Here is a 19,322-nt window from a genome sequence, read left to right on the forward strand (position 1 = left end):
CATTATAGGAATCTTCTATGTGCTATTCCACTGTTTTTTGAAAGGGGTGAAAATCTGAGTTAGGCTAGTGGATGCTAAGCTTCCTAAGGGTAATTTCCTAAACGCTTAAACCACCTCAACAACCTCTCATCTGTCCTCTTAATAATACCTTTCGTAACTCCTTTACCCACAGCATTCCTCTAATACCTGCGCTCCGAAATCGATCCATAATATTCACACTTAAGACCCGTGTCAGGAGATACTCCATTTTTTTTTGACTAGCGAAGCACCAGGCTAGACCAACGCCTGTTGGTCTAGCCTGGTAAGAGAAATATAATAGCCAGTAGCTAGTAAAACGAGTGAACCACCAGAAGGCCTGGTCTGAGACCGAGTCGCAGTGGGCGTTAACCCCTGAAAACATCCTCCAGATTCTCTGTTTTCCACTGCTGATTTGAATATTAATATTCCTTATGGAGAAGATCCAATTTTCATCGTGGTCACTGAGATCGACGTGTTTATGAAGGTCGTATAGTGTTTAGTGGAAAGTGTATCTAGTCTTAGTACAAGAGAGAATAAGGTATATTGGCTCCTGTACTAAATAAGTTTATTCAGGTACACACAAACACAGTGACGTAGATTATCATACATAGCAGCACATGCGTAGATAACCCTAGAATAACCCAAAAAAGTCAGAGTGACTTATTTTATCCTTCACCCCATACTCATCTATCTCTCACATCTCTCTCTCTCTCTCTCTCTCTCTCTCTCTCTCTCTCTCATTTTTCGGGGGTTAATTTTTTGTTTTTGTAATTCAGCAGAGACTTCAAGAGAGTGGTCAGGTGAGATGCTGTGAGGCCAAGCCCAGTCACGCTCAAGTCAGAACCAAGTTAATAAGATGAGCTTAAGACGGCTGAAAGGGCTGAAAGGGCTGAAAGGGATGGGGGGACAGGGATGGCTAGGAGGGGAGGTTAAGTATCTGAGAGCTGAAAAAGAGGGGAAGGAGAGGGGGGTAAAAAGGGAAGTAAAACATGACAGAAAAGCAAATGACAGGAATAAGATGGCTTGTTGCCCGTGCAAGAAACCAACCTTAGCTAAGACACACACACACACCGGCCAGTGAAGAGGCGGGCCAGGAGCCATGTCTCGACCCCTGCAACCATAAGTAGGTGAGTACACACACAAAACTAAACCACCACCCCCAGGGAAGGGAAGAACACGAAATTCGAGGAAGGAATGTCTTAAACGCTTACTAAGCAAGAAACACCACACGTGCTTTAATACATTAGCGAGGGGCGACGCCCCCCTCCCAGTCTTTCCTTCCCTCACTCTGCAATCATAAATTTTATGCTTAAACTTATTTTTATGTGCTGTGAATTTTTCAAATCTTTAAATTTTATCCATATATATATATATATATATATATATATATATATATATATATATATATATATATATATATATATATATATATATATATATATGCAAAACAACCACTCTGAAAGAATAGAGAAATTCCAAGCGCTTTCGTGACTACTCACATTATCAAGGAACTATGATATATATATATATCTATATATATGTGTGTGTGTGTGTGTGTGTGTGTGTGTGTGTGTGTTTGTGTGAGATTAAAAATTACTGCATTTTTCTTAATTATCAACAAATGCCACCTGATCTACAGAGAAAATCACTTTAAATCCTTATAGAGTTTTGCAGAGCACCAGGTTGTGAATATAAGTCTCACAGCAACATATTATCCATCTGGTTCAGACTCACAGGAAAACTCTGAGAGTGCACTAGGAAAACACTTCCAGGCTTGAGCCGCCCTTAACGTGGCGCTGAGGCAGGAGAAATTACCTCTGATATAATACCTCATTCGTGAATAATATTAATAACAAAAGCAATGTTGTTGGTTCTTCTTATGGGCAGTTTGAACGTTGAACTCTTCTATCTTGCTTTCGTTCCTATTCTCTTTCTCTTTTTTTTGCTATCTTTCTTACTCTCTTTTTTTCTATCTTATTCTCTTTTTTTGCTATCTTTCTTACTCTCTTTTTTTTCTATCTTATTCTCTTTTTTTGCTATCTTTCTTACCCTCTTTTTTTGCTATCTTTCTCACCCTCTTTTTTTGCTATCTTTCTCACCCTCTTTGCTCCCTTTCTTACCCTCTTTTTTTGCTATCTTTCTCACCCTCTCTTTTGGTATCTTTTTCACTCTCTTTTTTTGCTATCTTTCTCACCCTATTTTTTTGCTATCTTTCTTAATCTCTTTTTTGCTATCTTTCTCACCCTCTCTTTTGCTATCTTTCTCACCCTCTTTTTTTGCTCTCTTTCTTACCCTCTTCTTTTGCTACCTTTCTTACCCTCTTCTTTTGCCACCTTTCTTACCCTCTTTCTTTGATCTTTTGCTCTTCTTATTCTCTCTTTTTCCTATCTTCCTCTTTTTCTTATTCTCCCACTACCTTGTCTCAAACATAATTGCCTCTCTATTCCTCAAGCGATGAATGCCCCCCCACTACGGATTTAGCGCTTCCCCGGGAATGCAGTAGTATAATTTCGGTCTGTGCCGCGCCGTCAGGTCCCTCCTGACGTAATAATGGTTCAGGACCGACCGAAACGTTGCTTTCTCATTCTTTGGTTCATCTGTGATATTTTCTTCATTAATGTTTCACTAATGTAAATAACAATGTGAACAATAACGTAAATAACATAGACACTAACGCAAACAGACGCTAATGTAAACAAACAATAACGTAAATAACATAGACACTAACGCAAACAGACGCTAATGTAAACAAACAATAACGTAAATAACATAGACACTAACGCAAACAGACGCTAATGTAAACAAACAATAACGTAAATAACATAGACACTAACGCAAACAGACGCTAATGTAAACAAACAATAACGTAAATAACATAGACACTAACGCAAACAGACGCTAATGTAAACAAACAATAACGTAAATAACATAGACACTAACGCAAACAGACGCTAATGTAAACAAACAATAACGTAAATAACATAGACACTAACGCAAACAGACGCTAATGTAAACAACGTAAATAACATAGACACTAACGCAAACAGACGCTAATGTAAACAAACATTAATGTAAACATTAATAAAAACAATGTAAAGAACATAAACACTAAAATAAAAAACTAACGAACATTTAACGAATACTTAACATTTAACAAACACTTAAAATTAAGTTTAATTATCGTAAAAACTGTTTAACACCACATTAACGAAATTAATGACACCTCTAACGTAAACGAGCATTTAACATCTCACTAAAATCGTCAGTCAAAGCAAACGAGCGTTTAGCATAAAAAAATGAATAGGTAGTAAGGTAAACGAGCATTTAACATCTCATTAACCTCGTATATTACACGAGCGTTGTAATCACTCGACTTGACCTGCACCAATTTCATCCTGATTCTTAAAACCATTGATTTTTTTTTCTTTTTTGAAGATTATTGTATTAAGATTGTATCATACAACCGTAGAATAATTAACTAAAGCTCTTGTACTGGAGGACAATTAGTAAGAGTCATTAAATGCCCTTTACGTGCCATTTCAAGCCATTTTATCATACTGTTCTCACCCTAATGATCTCGTGATATTTCTCCTTTCTCGCAGAAAATTAAATGTCTGATAAACCTTCTAAATGGCAAGTAAATCAGATAATTAAATACTCATGCCATTCCTAATTATGCGTTTATGATGATATGGCGAGGTAATTATGGTATAGGAGAAATTAATGGATATGTTGCAAGAGTGAGAGAGCTTTCAAACACACACACACGCATATATATATATATATATATATATATATATATATATATATATATATATATATATATATATATATATATATATATATATTGTAATGAAAACTGTCAATGCTCAATTACAACTCACATGGAGACAAAATTCAGAAGATTAATTGATTTGTATATTTCGACTCCCTGATGGGATCCTCTTCAGCATATAGGAGTTAATTCTTTCCTCAACCTTTTCTCTATTTTTTGAATCATTCTCACTCGCTCTCTCCTTCACACATTCACTCCCTCACCGCTATTCCCTCCGCCTCTCTCTCTCTCCTACACTCACACTTCAACCCCCACACTCTGTCTCATAGGCTCAGGTGTGTATGACAGACCTGGAGTGTGAGTGCCATCGGTTCGATAAGTCTTAACCTCTTCTCCGCCTCCTTGTACCGCTTAAGGGAAAGAGAGGGGTAGGGGGACGTTCCCTTCAGTGATACAATGAAGGGAACGGTCTTTCCCTTCCTTGTACCGAGACAGGTGGGCGTCCCATCAGATCGTTCTCACAGACAAGTGTTGGACTTCGTCTAGTTTTTATTTCTCACTTAAGTTAATAGGGTTATCAAAGCCTTATGTTCCTGTCATTGTTTCTCCCTCATCTCCTTCATCGAGTAAGATGGTTCAAAGAGGGATATGATCTGTAAATTTCTTATCTCCTGGCATTAGTAACTATGTCCTTGCGTTACTTATCGTTTTCTGGTGTGTGTTAATATTATTTGCTGGTATTGTTTATTATCTACTGGTGTTAGATACAATCTTATTTTTCTATATTAAGTCCCTGTTTTGTTGATTGAGCCTCCATCCTGTTGTCACATTTCTGTGATTCTGTTGATAATGGCCAATACACTGAAGATGTGGTTGTGGAAAACAACTCTCACCTGATTTCTCATCACCAGGCAACAGCAACTGCTGTTTTTTTCCGGGTGGGACAGCAGCAGTGTCTCGGTAGAGTAGTAGAGTGTGGAACTGGGGATCAGCACTCTGATGCAGTGGGGAATCAGAGAGCACAGCGGTGCGGTACAGAATGTTGTGTGTGGTCTAGAGTTTCAACTCGTGCACACGCTTTTACTTCTCTAATTAGAAATCGAGACCATGACTACCATTCATCAACAAATAGAGGACATCAAGATCAATAAAGCTGACTTATGGGAGAGGCATTTGGAGGTGGGGAAGCCAGGAGAAGTGGCACTCACTGCACCAGACTAATGACAGTGCCATCTTACACACTACCGTCGGCCGGGAGGTGATCACAGGTAGCCTGTGATTGACAACTGCAGGCAGTTCCAACAATAGCGAATGTGGCTAGTGTAGTACACAGCGTCCCTTTCCAGCATTCCCCGACACATATTTGGTACATCTAGAGCTCTGTAATTTCGATATCTCTCCGTTCCTAATGTAACAACCAACCTCGATAATTGACTATGATTACATGCTGTGGTCTCAACCTGTCTCTCTATACAGTTGACGTTTGATGCTATATTTTCATTCCGCCGGTTTTGCCGTAATTGCTCTAATCATCTAATGTTCGTCTGTTATTATGACAGTATCAAAATGTTCCCTTGCAATTTGGCATCGTTGGAAGCCTGTAAATTATAAGTTCTGGCAACATTTGTTTCATTCCGTCTCCGATCCGACTTTTCGTTGCCTGTCCACACCCTGCTAGCGGTATAACTCGTTATCACCAATGATGTTTGGTGCAGAGGGGGAAGGGGTGTCGCCCAAGTTACCTTACGTTAGCCTAAATCAACCTATATTTACCACGTAATTAGCGGACTATAACGAACTGGTAAACGGATGACTTACATCTGACGAGGATCCTGTGTGGCAGTCTGTCCTTCCAATGTAACGGTATACGTGGGAATACCAACGTTGTAAGGGGCTGTAATGACTTGCACTGCAACAGTAAGTCGTCATTTTGCGTTAATTCATAATAGTCGATTAATTATATGGCAAATCGACGTTAATTTACGCTAACTTAACGTAACATAGATTAACAAATAAGGATATTTTTAAAAGAACCTGAGGAAAAAGTGCTTTAAAGACCCGGCTGTAAACTGAAGGTACCTCAACAGACCCGGCTGTAAACTGAAGGTGCCTCAAAAGACCTCACTGCATCCAGAAGACACCTTAACAGACCTTGGCTTCATATATCACTGGTGTACAGTGCCGACAATTTGATAAACATGCAATAAACCATACCCCCGGCCGGGATTTAAACCGCGGTCATAGAGTCTCAAAACTCCAGCCCGTCGCGGGTTCAATCCCGGCCGGGGGTATGGATTATTTGCAATCGTGTCATTACGATTTCTTGAGTCGTGATACATGCACTACCTGAGTATCTTTGTAAACACGTCTTGCCTCTGCATTAAAAAAAAGCCTGCTTGTTGGAGGAACGCCATCATGTGTCTTGCCATCTCTTGGCTGACTCACGAAATCGTTATGACATGATTGCAAACAAACTATACCACGGGTGGGGCTTAAACCCGCTATCAGAGAGTCATAAAACTCCAGACCGACGCGTTAGCCACTGGGCCAGCTGGCTACAATAAGATTCATCCAACTAGGTATATTTATACACCATAGGAAGGTTAGTATAGGCACCACTGTGACCACAAATGCAAGTGGCTAACGCGTCAGATTTGTGACTCTCTGATCGCGGGTTCTAACCCCATCCGTGGTATGGTTTTTTTTCATCTCTTGGCTGAACCGGGATGGCACGCCAAGACCACTTCAACATGTACAAAAATAAAATATTTAGAGAGTAACTTCAAGCCATCAGTGACGTTCCTACAGGACACACGATTGATGTCACCCTTGACGTCAAACACAGCGGGACACCAGTCCTGATCAATACGCAAGAGACACGAACGTGCCGCGATACTCTTCAATTACGCTGCTAAATTCATTGGCAACGGCCGAGGTCAAGTGGTGCATTACTTATCCCGGCTGTCAAACTGTTTGTGCAAACATCTACAAAGACGCTCTGAATGCTACTCAGCACGCAAGATCCTGACATCTGTCGGGGAAGATTAGAACGACATTATTCGACATAAATTCCCCTGTAGGGTATACTCAAGTTTCGACACGGGCAACATATGCTAAACAAAAGTGTCGACACAGGAAACCCTGCAAGGTATACCCAAGAAAAGTCGTAACCTACGTGGATCAGAGAGGTATACTCAAAGTAAAAATTATATATATGCCTCACTCATGAAAGTTAGCCATAATATGAAGAGAAATGAACACAAATGGTATGAATACAGACTAAGAAATGAAGAATGCAATGATCTGCATGCAAAAACCCTTCGAAAAAATAGAAGTATATATATATATATATATATATATATATATATATATATATATATATATATATATATATATATATATATATATATATTACTTTTAACTTCGTGACCAAGATTTATTAAAAATGTGTCAGATCTTTGCAAATTACATACCTGAGGAACTTAAATTTAATATGAACCTTTATTTGGGTTACTTTTGTATTTGCTAGTTGTAAATTATTTGTTGATAACGATTCTGCAATGATAATTAGTTGCAAATGATTATGATTTAAATTTAATAATGTTAGAGGATTAATGAAGGTTGAAAGTCGCAGTTCCGTGGCTGGAAGAATACCGTGGCTGGAAGAATACCGTGGCTGGAAGAATACCGTGGCTGGAAGAATACCGTGGCTGGAAGAATACCGTGGCTGGAAGAATACCGTGGCTGGAAGAATACCGTGGCTGGAAGAATACCGTGGCTGGAAGAATACCGTGGCTGGAAGAATACCGTGGCTGGAAGAATACCGTGGCTGGAAGAATACCGTGGCTGGAAGAATACCGTGGCTGGAAAAATACCGCTGCTGGAACAATACCTTGGCTTGTATTGGTCCAAGTCGAACCGAAACGTCGTCATAAGCTCCTCTCTCCTATGTGCAGGTTATTGTGCATTGTTCCAGTCACGATATTGGGCCTTTGTTCTTTTTTCAACTTGCAGTTAACAAAGCACACTCATTTATTGCCTACTTGCTCCTTCCATTCCTTACTTACAATCCCTCACTACCCAGACTTGCTCCTTCCATTCCTTACTTACAATCCCTCACTACCCAGACTTGCTCCTTCCATTCCTTACAATCCCTCACTTCCCAGACTTCCTCCCCTCATCGCTTTGCCCTATCTTCATTCACTTGTATGACATTCTTCTCTTGCACACATTTTTCCAACCTCCTACAACGTCTGTAAATACGTTTTGTAAATCTCCTGCAAGTACTGCATCATCAGCAAACAATAACTGTGATGTCTTACAACCTCTCCTCCCATCACCTGTAAAGACATTACAATAATGATAATATAATTCAATTCTTAGGCCCCTTTTTTATGAAAAAAATTCTCTCGTTATATTCCACACTCCTTAAAGCTAATCATCACCTTTCTTATGAAAATACTGCCGACTCTGCTGTGTCTACAGCGTTTAATACCTTTCCACCTGGATACCGATGCTTGCTACACACAGATAAGCTAGGTTAGGTTAGGGGTAGGATAGATTAGGTTAGGTTAGGTTAAGTTCTGGGTAGGGTAGGGTAGATTAGGTTAGGTTAGGAGTAGGGTAGATTATGTTAGATTAGGAGTAGGGTAGATTAGGTTAGGTTAGGGGTAGGGTAGATTAAGTTAGGGGTAGGGTAGATTAGGTTAGGTTTGGTTAAAGGTGGGGTAGATTAGGTTAGGTTAGGTTAGGTAAGGTTAGGTTAGGTTAAGGGTAAGGTAGATTAGGTTAGGGGCAGGGTAGATTAGGTTAGGTTAGGGTAGATTAGGTTAGGTGTAGGGTAGGTTAGGTTAGGTTAAGGGTAGGATAGGTTAGGTTAGGTTAAGGGTAGGGTAGGTTAGGTTAGGTTAAGGGTAGGATAGGTTAGGTTAGGTTAAGGGTAGGGTATATTAGGTTAGGTTAGGTTAAGGGTAGGGTACATTAGGTTAGGTTAGGTAAGGTTTGCCAGGAAACAAGACAACCCAGACGGATACGACTCTAAGAACACAATGTGACGAGCAAGCTTGTACTGAGACAATGTTTCACTCTATACAGAGCTCTGTCGTGTCGCGATAAAGCTCAGCACTAAGCTCAACACTAAGCTCAACACTAAGCTCAGCACTAAGCTCAGCACTAAGCTCAGCACTAAGCTCAGCACTAAGCTCAGCACTAAGCTCAGGAGCTTCAATCCATCCCATCACAATGCCGTTACCGAATCCATATTAAGCAACAAGCGACTATATTATCTAAATATTGCACGCCTTCATATTTCTTCAAGGCGATACTGGAACCGCACATTCTTTAGCCTTCCACGACCTATACTCCTCCCTCTCTAGTCGTATATTGCATTATTAAGCTTTCCACGACCTATACTCCTCCATCTCTAGTCATATATTGTATTCTTAAGTCTTTCACGACCTATACTCCTCCCTCTCTAGTCATATATTGTATTCTTAAGCCTTTCACGACCTATACTCCTCCCTCTCTAGTCGTATATTGTATTCTTAAACCTTTCACGACCTATACTCCTCCCTCTCTAGCCGTATGTTGTATTCTTAAGCCTTTCACGACCTATACTCCTCTCTCTCTAGTCGTATGTTGTATTCTTAAGCCTTTCACGACCTACACTCCTCCCTCTCTAGTCGTATATTGTATTCTTAAGCCTTTCACGACCTATACTCCTCCCTCTCTAGTCGTATATTGTATTCTTAAGCCTTTCACGACCTATACTCCTCCCTCTCTAGTCGTATGTTGTATTCTTAAGACTTTCACGACCTATACTCCTCCCTCTCTAGTCGTATGTTGTATTCTTAAGACTTTCACGACCTATACTCCTCCCTCTCTAGTCGTATATTGTATTCTTAAGCCTTTCACGACCTACACTCCTCCCTCTCTAGTCGTATATTCTTTTCCATTATTTTCTAATTTTCCAAGGAATTTCATTCCCCTTTTATTGATACATTTGACTGTTATTGATATACTTTTGTACCTTTTAAATGCTGTTCGTATTGTCTATCAGCTGGTGGCATGGAGACACTCTTGGCAAAGATGAGTCTTTTATTTAGACGTTTCACCCTCTGGTGAGTGAAACATTGTAGAAATTAAAGCTTCTTCGTTATTATACGCCTTTTTTATATCTTCGTCGTTTTAGAGGTTCATAGCCGCTCTTTTATCAGTATTTTATGTTCAACATAGAGAGAGAGAGAGAGAGAGAGAGAGAGAGAGAGAGAGAGAGAGAGAGAGAGAGAGAGAGAGAGAGAGAGAGAGAGAGAGAGAGAGAGAGAGAGAGAGAGAGATTGCATGTTTGGATATTTCTTAACAATTAAACGGCTTTCAAATGACTCACGAAGTCGTAATGACATGATTGCTCAGAAACCATACGACGGGAGGGGTTGAACTCGTGGCGCGAGTGAGTCGTAAAACTCCAGGCCAGTGGCTTACGCGCTGGTCTGGAGTTTTACGACTCACTCGCCACGAGTTCAATCCCCGCCCGAGGTATGGTGTCTTTCAAAAATGAGCTGATGTAGGTAACAGCTCTTAGCTTGTAAATAAAGTTAGGAACCTTAACCTAACCTTTGTAAAACCTTGTATAAAGAAAGAGAGAGAGAGAGAGAGAGAGAGAGAGAGAGAGAGAGAGAGAGAGAGAGAGAGAGAGAGAGAGAGAGAGAGAGAGAGAGAGACTAGTGACACACTCAGAGGATATGAACTAAATACTCCAGAGGGTCATTTCTCAGCTGAATATTTTGGTATTTACGTCAGCCACGTGTTCCTCGTTAATCCCTTCAACCCCCCTCCCCCCCACCTACAACCGTGCTGGTCTTCTTATTGTTCCCTTCTCTTCCCCCTTTCTCTTATGTCTCTTGTCTCCGCTTCTTCGGAACTTCGTTTTTCTCATTAAATGCAAACTCCTGGTGTCGCTAACGCCTCTTCTGGTTGCCTTCAGATCTCCAGTGCTGATATTTAGGCGCATTAGGTACTTATGCCACACTTTGCACTATTCCTTCAGCGTGAATTGAGTCAGAGGGGACTGGGCTTATGTACATGTATTTGGATACGTGTGTAGGACTCTTTTCATCTCTATGGCACCAATCGTATCTCTCGCAATGTCCCAGGGTTCATTGCCACTGTCCACACATTCTTTCTAACCTGCTTTAAAAAAAAGAAACAAGTGGGCAAGCAAGGCAAGGATGCAGGGGTAAGTGGTCTCCTCTTGTCACTTGCATCTCTCAAACTTATTACCTTGCAACCAGTGAGGGACCGTCGCTACCACCTTGCTTGATACCGGGCGCTAATCCATTCCCGTACACCCGGATGTGGTGCCGAAGAGCCGGGATCCCTCGACATAATGCAACAGAGGGAACATCAGACGGGCCTCGGCTCCTCTAGGGACGAACTCACACACAACCTGAGTCAACTATAGCCACTGGCGCTATCTCCGCCAGGAAAGGCTACCATTACCTGATCACGGAGTGATAGATTATGACCCAATCCTGACGACGAACCTTCAATTGCCATTCTTTGATCACCATAATCTCGCCAGAGAAGATACTGGTGACCACACCATGCTTTCACGGAGTTGTGTACTCACTGACAGGCGAATTGCTAACCATTACATGCTGATAAATGAAGGCGATGGTGGTGTACATAACACAGCTGTTTAAAAAAAAGGGGTGTTGCGGCCACTGACCAGGGAAGGTGCTGCCACCTGGCCGAGAAAAAATGTCAGCAGTGTGAGTTCTGACCCTCGGGAAGATATCCAGGTAAACGCAAGTTGGTTACGGAGATGCTGACGAATAAAAATTGACCAAGAAAAAGGCCTTGAATTATTATTATTATTATTATTATTATTGTTGTTGTTGTTGTTACTGCTACTCCTATTACTACTACTACTAGTTACAACTACTACTGTTGCTAATCTGACTACTACTATGACTATTACTACGACTATTACCCCTACTATTACTACTATTACTACTAAAAATAATGCTATTTGAGAGGTACCAGTAATGACACTAACAAAATAAATAAAGATAAATGAAGGTAAATACTTTTTAGATACAAACCAGTAAATTAATAACCCATATAACATCCGTCAGTTATCTTAGTTATTTGTGTGAGGGTAAATTCAAATGCACTCTTAGTATATATCTACAAGAGGTTTGCTTGTATATTCTTACACGGGGATTTACGAAGGTTAGTGTAATATGTACCAGAGGATGTGTATCTGTCTGTGTGTCTACGCAGAAAGATACGCAGGGATTAATGTATTGTTGACTGCTAGTGTAGGTAGTTTTGTAGTCGTGCCATTCACTACAATAACAATAACAATCACAATAACAGGAGGTCGACGTTTCGGTCCGTGATGGACTATTGTCAGGTCACAGATGAGCGAGAGAATAAAATCAGCAGGAAGTCCAGAAGTTAGGTATTTGTCATTGTCAGTTTGGCATCGTTCGTAGACAGGGGTTGCAAGGCAGAGGATGTAAGACAGGGGATGCAAGACAGGGGATGTAAGACAGGGGGTGTAAGACAGGGGATGTAAGACAGGGGGTGTAAGACAGGGGATGTAAGACAGGGGATGTAAGACAGGGGATGCAAGACAGGGGATGCAAGACAGGGGATGCAAGACAGGGGATGCAAGACAGGGGATGCAAGACAGGGGATGCAAGACAGGGGATGCAAGACAGGGGATGCAAGACAGGGGATGCAAGACAGGGGATGCAAGACAGGGGAAACAAGACAGGGGAAACAAGACAGGGGAAACAAGACAGGGGATGCAAGACAGGGGAAACAAGACAGGGGATTCAAGACAGGGGATGCAAGACAGGGGATGCAAGACAGGGGATGCAAGACAGGGGATGCAAGACAGAGGATGCAAGACAGAGGATGCAAGACAGGGGATGCAAGACAGGGGAAACAAGACAGGGGATTCAAGACAGGGGCAACATTCCTCTGTTACCTTTGTCAAGGGCATTTGTCGATAGACACTTGGTGTGTTTTGTAGCGCGCACTTTATTCGTGGTTGCAGGGATCGATTCACAGCTCCTGGCCTCCCGCCTCTTCGCTGATCCCAACTTGGTCCCCTTTCTCTCCCTGCTCCAAGAGCTTTATCAAGTGTGTGTGCAGTTGTTTGTGTGTGTGAAGCGCTAAGCCCGCGTGGATCATCCAGCGCAGGAAAGTACTGGAGGATCGACCCCTCGTCCGCTAATCGCAAGTGACACGCTGTTCAGCCTTTGAAAAAACAAATCGGAATATATCTTTTTGTCCTTCTATGTTCCTTTTCTTGACTGTTTCTCCCCACCCTTTTTCCACCCTCCTTCTCTCTCTCTCTCTCTCTCTCTCTCTCTCTCTCTCTCTCTCTCTCTCTCTCTCTCTCTCTCTCTCTCTCTCTCTCTCTCTCTCTCTATCTCTCTCTCTCTCTCTTTTCTTCCCTCCCTCTCACCCTTACAGCCACCCTCACCATCACCCTCACCCTCATTCTCACCCTCACCCTCATAGCACCGCCGGACACGGACAAATGAACTAAAAAACGCCATTAAGTCTGCAGCTGGACTAGAGGAGAGTGAGGGAGACAGGGAGAGGTCTGGAGGCCAGGGAAGGGAATGAAGGGAGACAGGGAGAGGTCTGGAGGCCAGGGAAGGGATTGAAGGAAGACAGGAAGAGGTCTGGAGGCCAGGGAAGGGATTGAAGGAAGACAGGAAGAGGTCTGGAGGCCAGGGAAGGGAATGAAGGGAGACAGGGAGAGGTCTGGAGGCCAGGGAAAGGATTGAAGGAAGACAGGAAGAGGTCTGGAGGCCAGGGAAGGGAATGAAGGGAGACAGGGAGAGGTCTGGAGGCCAGGGAAGGGATTGAAGGAAGACAGGAAGAGGTCTGGAGGCCAGGATAGAGAGAGCAAAGAGCACTTCTAGCAAGATGAGTTAGCTCTATCACTACTGCTGTTGGTGGTGGCCAAACGTGTTTTAAAAGCTTTAAAGTAGACACTACAGCAAAATATATATATATATATATATATATATATATATATATATATATATATATATATATATATATATATATATATATATATATATATATTCATGAGGGCGAGGGAGAGAAGGATTGAGGATCGTCATTCAGGGTGACTGATCTCATCAGCACAGAGTAGTAACTGGTGTATAACCTCATGTGATGGATATTATCTTGTTCCCCTTTATTAGTCAGGTCAGCTTGCGTCCTGGAGTCCTTCCCTTCCTCTCTCCCTTCCTCTCTCCCTCCCTCTCACATATCTCTCCTCATTACCTTTACCTCCTCCTCTCTTTCTCCTATACCTCTCGCCTCCTGGTCAACCCAATCAGATTTGCTGTGGAGGAAACGCTTGTAGCAGCTGTGTAACCGCTGGACTCAGCTTAAAGCTTGACGACGGTCTCATCACCTTACTAAAAGTATTGCAAGTACAGCGTCGAAGCTTGACCGTATCGCGTTTAGTGGACAGAAGATCGACCTTCCACAATTATTTTCCTTCGAATGATCCCTAGATGAGTTGAAAGCGTTTCTCATAAATAATCAGGCTGACGGATTCCATCGCTTCATACATTTAACTCATCATGTGTGACGGAATATGACAGGGAAACACAGCGAGTTTGTTTTTCTCCCCACTGCCCATCGCGCGTGTGTCCCCACAGTGTGACTCTGACACAGAGTGGAGCAGCAACACACTACTGATATACCCAGCGTTGCTTGATAAGAAAAACGGGAAAGTACAGCCGGAAGAACATTACAAGAAATATTACTCCCTTTTGCCCATGAAGGAAAAAACAATTGCATTTTTTTTTTTGCGCGTCGGGTCTGTATTTTCTTTGTAAAAACTGTATAGTCCTTGCGGCTTAGCGCTTCTTTTTGATTATAATAATAATAATCTTTGTAAAAAGCCGAAGAGCACTTAGCATATGGGCGTATTTTTTTTGTGTGTGTGGCAGGCGGGGAGGGGAGAGGAGGAGGAGAGGGGAGGGGAAGAGAGGGGATAGAAGGGGAAGAGAGGGGAGAGGAAAAAAGCTAAGAGACTGAAAAAAAATTCATTTGTGTGTGTTTTCAAGGGAGTTGTAGAGGTTTTGGTATCATGTGTGTTTGTCGGAGGTGACGCGTGACCTGTGTGTTTGTCGGAGGTGACGCGTGACCTGTGTGTTTGTCGGAGGTGACGCGTGACCTGTGTGTTTGTCAGAGGTGACGCGTGACCTGTGTGTTTGTCGGAGGTGACGCGTGACCTGTGTGTTTGTCGGAGGTGACGCGTGACCTGTGTGTTTGTCAGAGGTGACGCGTGACCTGTGTGTTTGTCGGAGGTGACGCGTGACCTGTGTGTTTGTCGGAGGTGACGCGTGACCTGTGTGTTTGTCGGAGGTGACGCGTGACCTGTGTGTTTGTCGGAGGTGACGCGTGACCTGTGTGTTTGTCGGAGGTGACGCGTGACCTGTGTGTTTGTCGGAGGTGACGCGTGACCTGTGTGTTTGTCGGAGGTGACGCGTGACCTGTGTGTTTGTCGGAGGTGACGCGTGACCTGTGTTTGTCGGTGACGCGTGACCTGTGTGTTTGTCGGAGGTGACGCGTGACCTGTGTGTTTGTCGGAGGTGACGCGTGACCTGTGTGTTTGTCGGAGGTGACGCGTGACCTGTGTGTTTGTCGGAGGTGACGCGTGACCTGTGTGTTTGTCGGAGGTGACGCGTGACCTGTGTGTTTGTCGGAGGTGACGCGTGACCTGTGTGTTTGTCGGAGGTGACGCGTGACCTGTGTGTTTGTCGGAGGTGACGCGTGACCTGTGTGTTTGTCGGAGGTGACGCGTGACCTGTGTGTTTGTCGGAGGTGACGCGTGACCTGTGTGTTTGTCGGAGGTGACGCGTGACCTGTGTGTTTGTCGGAGGTGACGCGTGACCTGTGTGCTTGTCGGAGGTGATGCGTAACCTACGAGTTTCTTATAGGTGACAAATATAGAGAAATGCTTGACGATATCCGCATCTTCTCACTGATGTCTCGTAGCTCTGACTGACAGATTTCACTCCATCATGAACTGACAGATTTCATTTCATAATGAATTGACAGCTTTCCTTGCTTTGTGTACACAACCCATCCTGTACCGTGAAATACAGCAGGGAAATATAGTTAGCGTTTTATTACAACATTGTAAGTATCTCGCCTTCACCGCAGCTCAACCCCTTGTGGAGACTAAAATACGGCTGGTGTATTCCTGCCACTCCCTCTCCTCTTCCAGCACTCATCTCGGCTCCCTAAATTCATCTCAGCCAGCGGGAGATCACCGAAAGAAGACAGAAACAGAGAAGCATACAAGGTCGTGGGTAACTACCCAGTACTGGAAGAAGCAAGATCCAGCCAACCAGAGTCGGTGTAAACAATATGCCAGTCATGGAAAGCGTGAGGCTATCCCACTTTTATTAGTTTACTTGCCAGGAAATAAATGGCTGGTGGATGCGATGGCGTTGACAACGGAAGGAAGAGTAAAAGGAGTGAATGATGGTGTAGGTGGTATTGGTAACAGTGGTGGTATTAGGTTGATGTTGGTAGTAGTGCACTGTCAGTTACCCTAGTGTGTACTTGCGTACCTCATGGACCAGCTAGCTTATTCCTCAGGGAAAAATTCACCTGACGCGAATCTTGGTCATTTGGTTATAATCTAAATCAGTGTCACAGATTTCACTGTGGCACTGATTAGTTGTGGCTACGATATCACAGGGTCGTTCCAGACACTCTTATTGTCTGTGGTAGAGGCCTTAATTATCTTATTATTAAATTAATCGTCTGGAATAACCCCCTGGCGAGGATCTTCGTCATAAGAAGGTTGGCATACCGGTGCCGGCACTATGGCGGAGGCGCTACAAGACAGTGTACCTGAGGTGAGATAGCCGATGGCTGTATGGTGGACAGGTCAACGGCGACTACTGGAACACCAATGCTGGACTCTGGTCAGATACTCTTAGCTCCGGCAGGTGAGGTGGGCGGCCGCGCGCGTGCGCGGATAGTGGATCTTACAGGGAGTGGCTTAGAAATGGATGCTTTGAGACGAATAAGGCATTACTGGCGTACCGCAGGAGGATGGAGGTCAGGGGTGAGGTGCTGTACAGGAAGATAAGTAAAACGACTTATAAGGCAGCACTGCGGGAGGACCACAAGGCGAGGCTCTGGTTTTTACCTGCTTTTAAACTCACACCTTAAATATTTATACGAATCCTCCCGAAATTGGTACATCCCGGAGACAGCTCAACGAGTCCCGGTCGCACAATTTTTAATAAATTATTAAATCTTAGTAAAGGATGCACTTAAAATTATATCCCCTTACAGGATAATTATCAAATAACCCTGACTTTCATAGCAAGGGCACTCGCCTCACTGTCAAGACAAATGCGATGTAGAAAATCCACGATAAATGCCAAGTTTCCAAAGAGGTTAGCATTTTTATGGCAGTATTCGGTATAATATTAAGTTTAACAGCGGGCACCGTCTGATGAAGACGAATGTCTCACAATTCAGCGTCTCGTAAACCTATCAAGCAAGGTAAGACAAGCCATTCTTAACATTACCAGTTATATCTTCACCTCTCACACCCCTCACAAACATTTTAAGGGCAACAGTGTCAAAAATTAATCTAAAATAATGGTAAAGCCGCTAACAGAGTAATAAAGTATTGAACCGTAGATTAGATATTATCAGTGATCTAATCTATACTAAAATTAACTCTACTTTAAGCAAAGAGAAATAATACTGATACACTATAATGAAAATGTAACACTGCATGTGTTGTCGAAGGTGAAGAAACACTACAATGAAACTCTTGTCGAAGGTGAAGAAAAACTACAATGAAACTCTTGTCGAAGGTGAAGAAAAACTACAATGAAACTCTTGTCGAAGGTGAAGAAAAACTACAATGAAACTCTTGTCGAAGGTGAAGAAAAACTACAATGAAACTCTTGTCGAAGGTGAAGAATAACTACAATGAAACTCTTGTCGAATGTGAAGAAAAACTACAATGAAACTCTTGTCGAAGGTGAAGAAAAACTACAATGAAACTCTTGTCGAAGGTGAAGAAAAACTACAATGAAACTCTTGTCGAAGGCGAAGAAAAACTACAATGAAACTCTTGTCGAAGGTGAAGAAAAACTACAATGAAACTCTTGTCGAAGGTGAAGAAAAACTACAATGAAACTCTTGTCGAAGGTGAAGAAAAACTACAATGAAACTCTTGTCAAAGGTGAAGAAAAACTACAATGAAACTCTTGTCGAAGGCGAAGAAAAACTACAATGAAACTCTTGTCTTCATAAACAAATCTTATAAAGAAAGATCCAGTCATTTTGCTTATGCAAGACTGTAGAATGTAGGTTATAAGGGGGGGGGGAGAAAACACGAACGTTTTACTGAAGACTGTAAATTTGGAGATGTCAGGGAAACCATAAACATCTTCGGAAGAACTCGAGATATTACGTCTTAATGAAGACAGACACCTCTTTGAGGACTGTTGATCACGAGTGTCAGGAAACACACCAACGCCAATAGATGGACTGATCACAGGTATCAGGAAAGATACAAACTCGTCTTGAATCACTGAAGATTACAGGTGTCAGATGGAAGTCGCTCAAAATTCATTTCTGAAGACTACAAAATAATGTCAACATTAGATACAGCATTATCAAGAGATACAAAATACAGGAGAGCAGATTACACTTCGTGAGTTACTTAGCTATGTAAGAAAAGGAAGTACATAATTTCTGAGATCCTGAGGACAAAAAGCTATGGAAATAGCGGAGGAAGAGAGACAGTGGTGCAGCTTCGTGGCAAGAGGGTAATACATTCAGTATCAGAGACGAGGGAGATACCGGGGAGACACTGAATATAATTCTGAGTTGCATCAGGACTTCTGGTAGAGATAAATACCTTTTATCATCACTTTCGCTAACACTTTCACCTCCTTTATTCACCACCAGGCGGAATGCGATCAGAACCAGGCAGCATTAATACAAAGAGTCATTCAAGTGTAGGGTTACAAGTCGGTGACAGGAGAGAGAGGCGCTCTCTGAAGCTGCCATAATGATGCTGGTGGTGCTGCTGGGAGAACAGGCTACGACGGACTCTCATTTTTAGTCTTATTCTCTCTCTCTCTCTCTCTCTCTCTCTCTCTCTCTCTCCCTCCCTCTTTACAACTTTACATAGGGATTTACAAGGTTAGGTTTAGGATTTCTAACTTTATTTACAAGCTAAGAGTTGTTACCTACAACAGGTCATTTGAAAGCTCCCTCCCTCCCTCTCTCTCTCTAATATATTTATATAGTTAATATATGCATAACAGCGTAACTTATCTTACTTTCGGCCAGAATTTACCACGTTATCAGTGTGGGAGAAAATTGGAAGATCTGAGTAGTGGTGAAAGTTGTGAGGCAGAACCTAGTGGTTCCCCAGCCACTAGGCTTCAGCTACACGTTATCTAGCTTACTTGGGGCCAAACTCCCTTATATA

This window comes from Cherax quadricarinatus, chromosome 35 (assembly GCF_038502225.1).
Source record: "Cherax quadricarinatus isolate ZL_2023a chromosome 35, ASM3850222v1, whole genome shotgun sequence".
NCBI lineage: Eukaryota > Metazoa > Arthropoda > Malacostraca > Decapoda > Parastacidae > Cherax > Cherax quadricarinatus.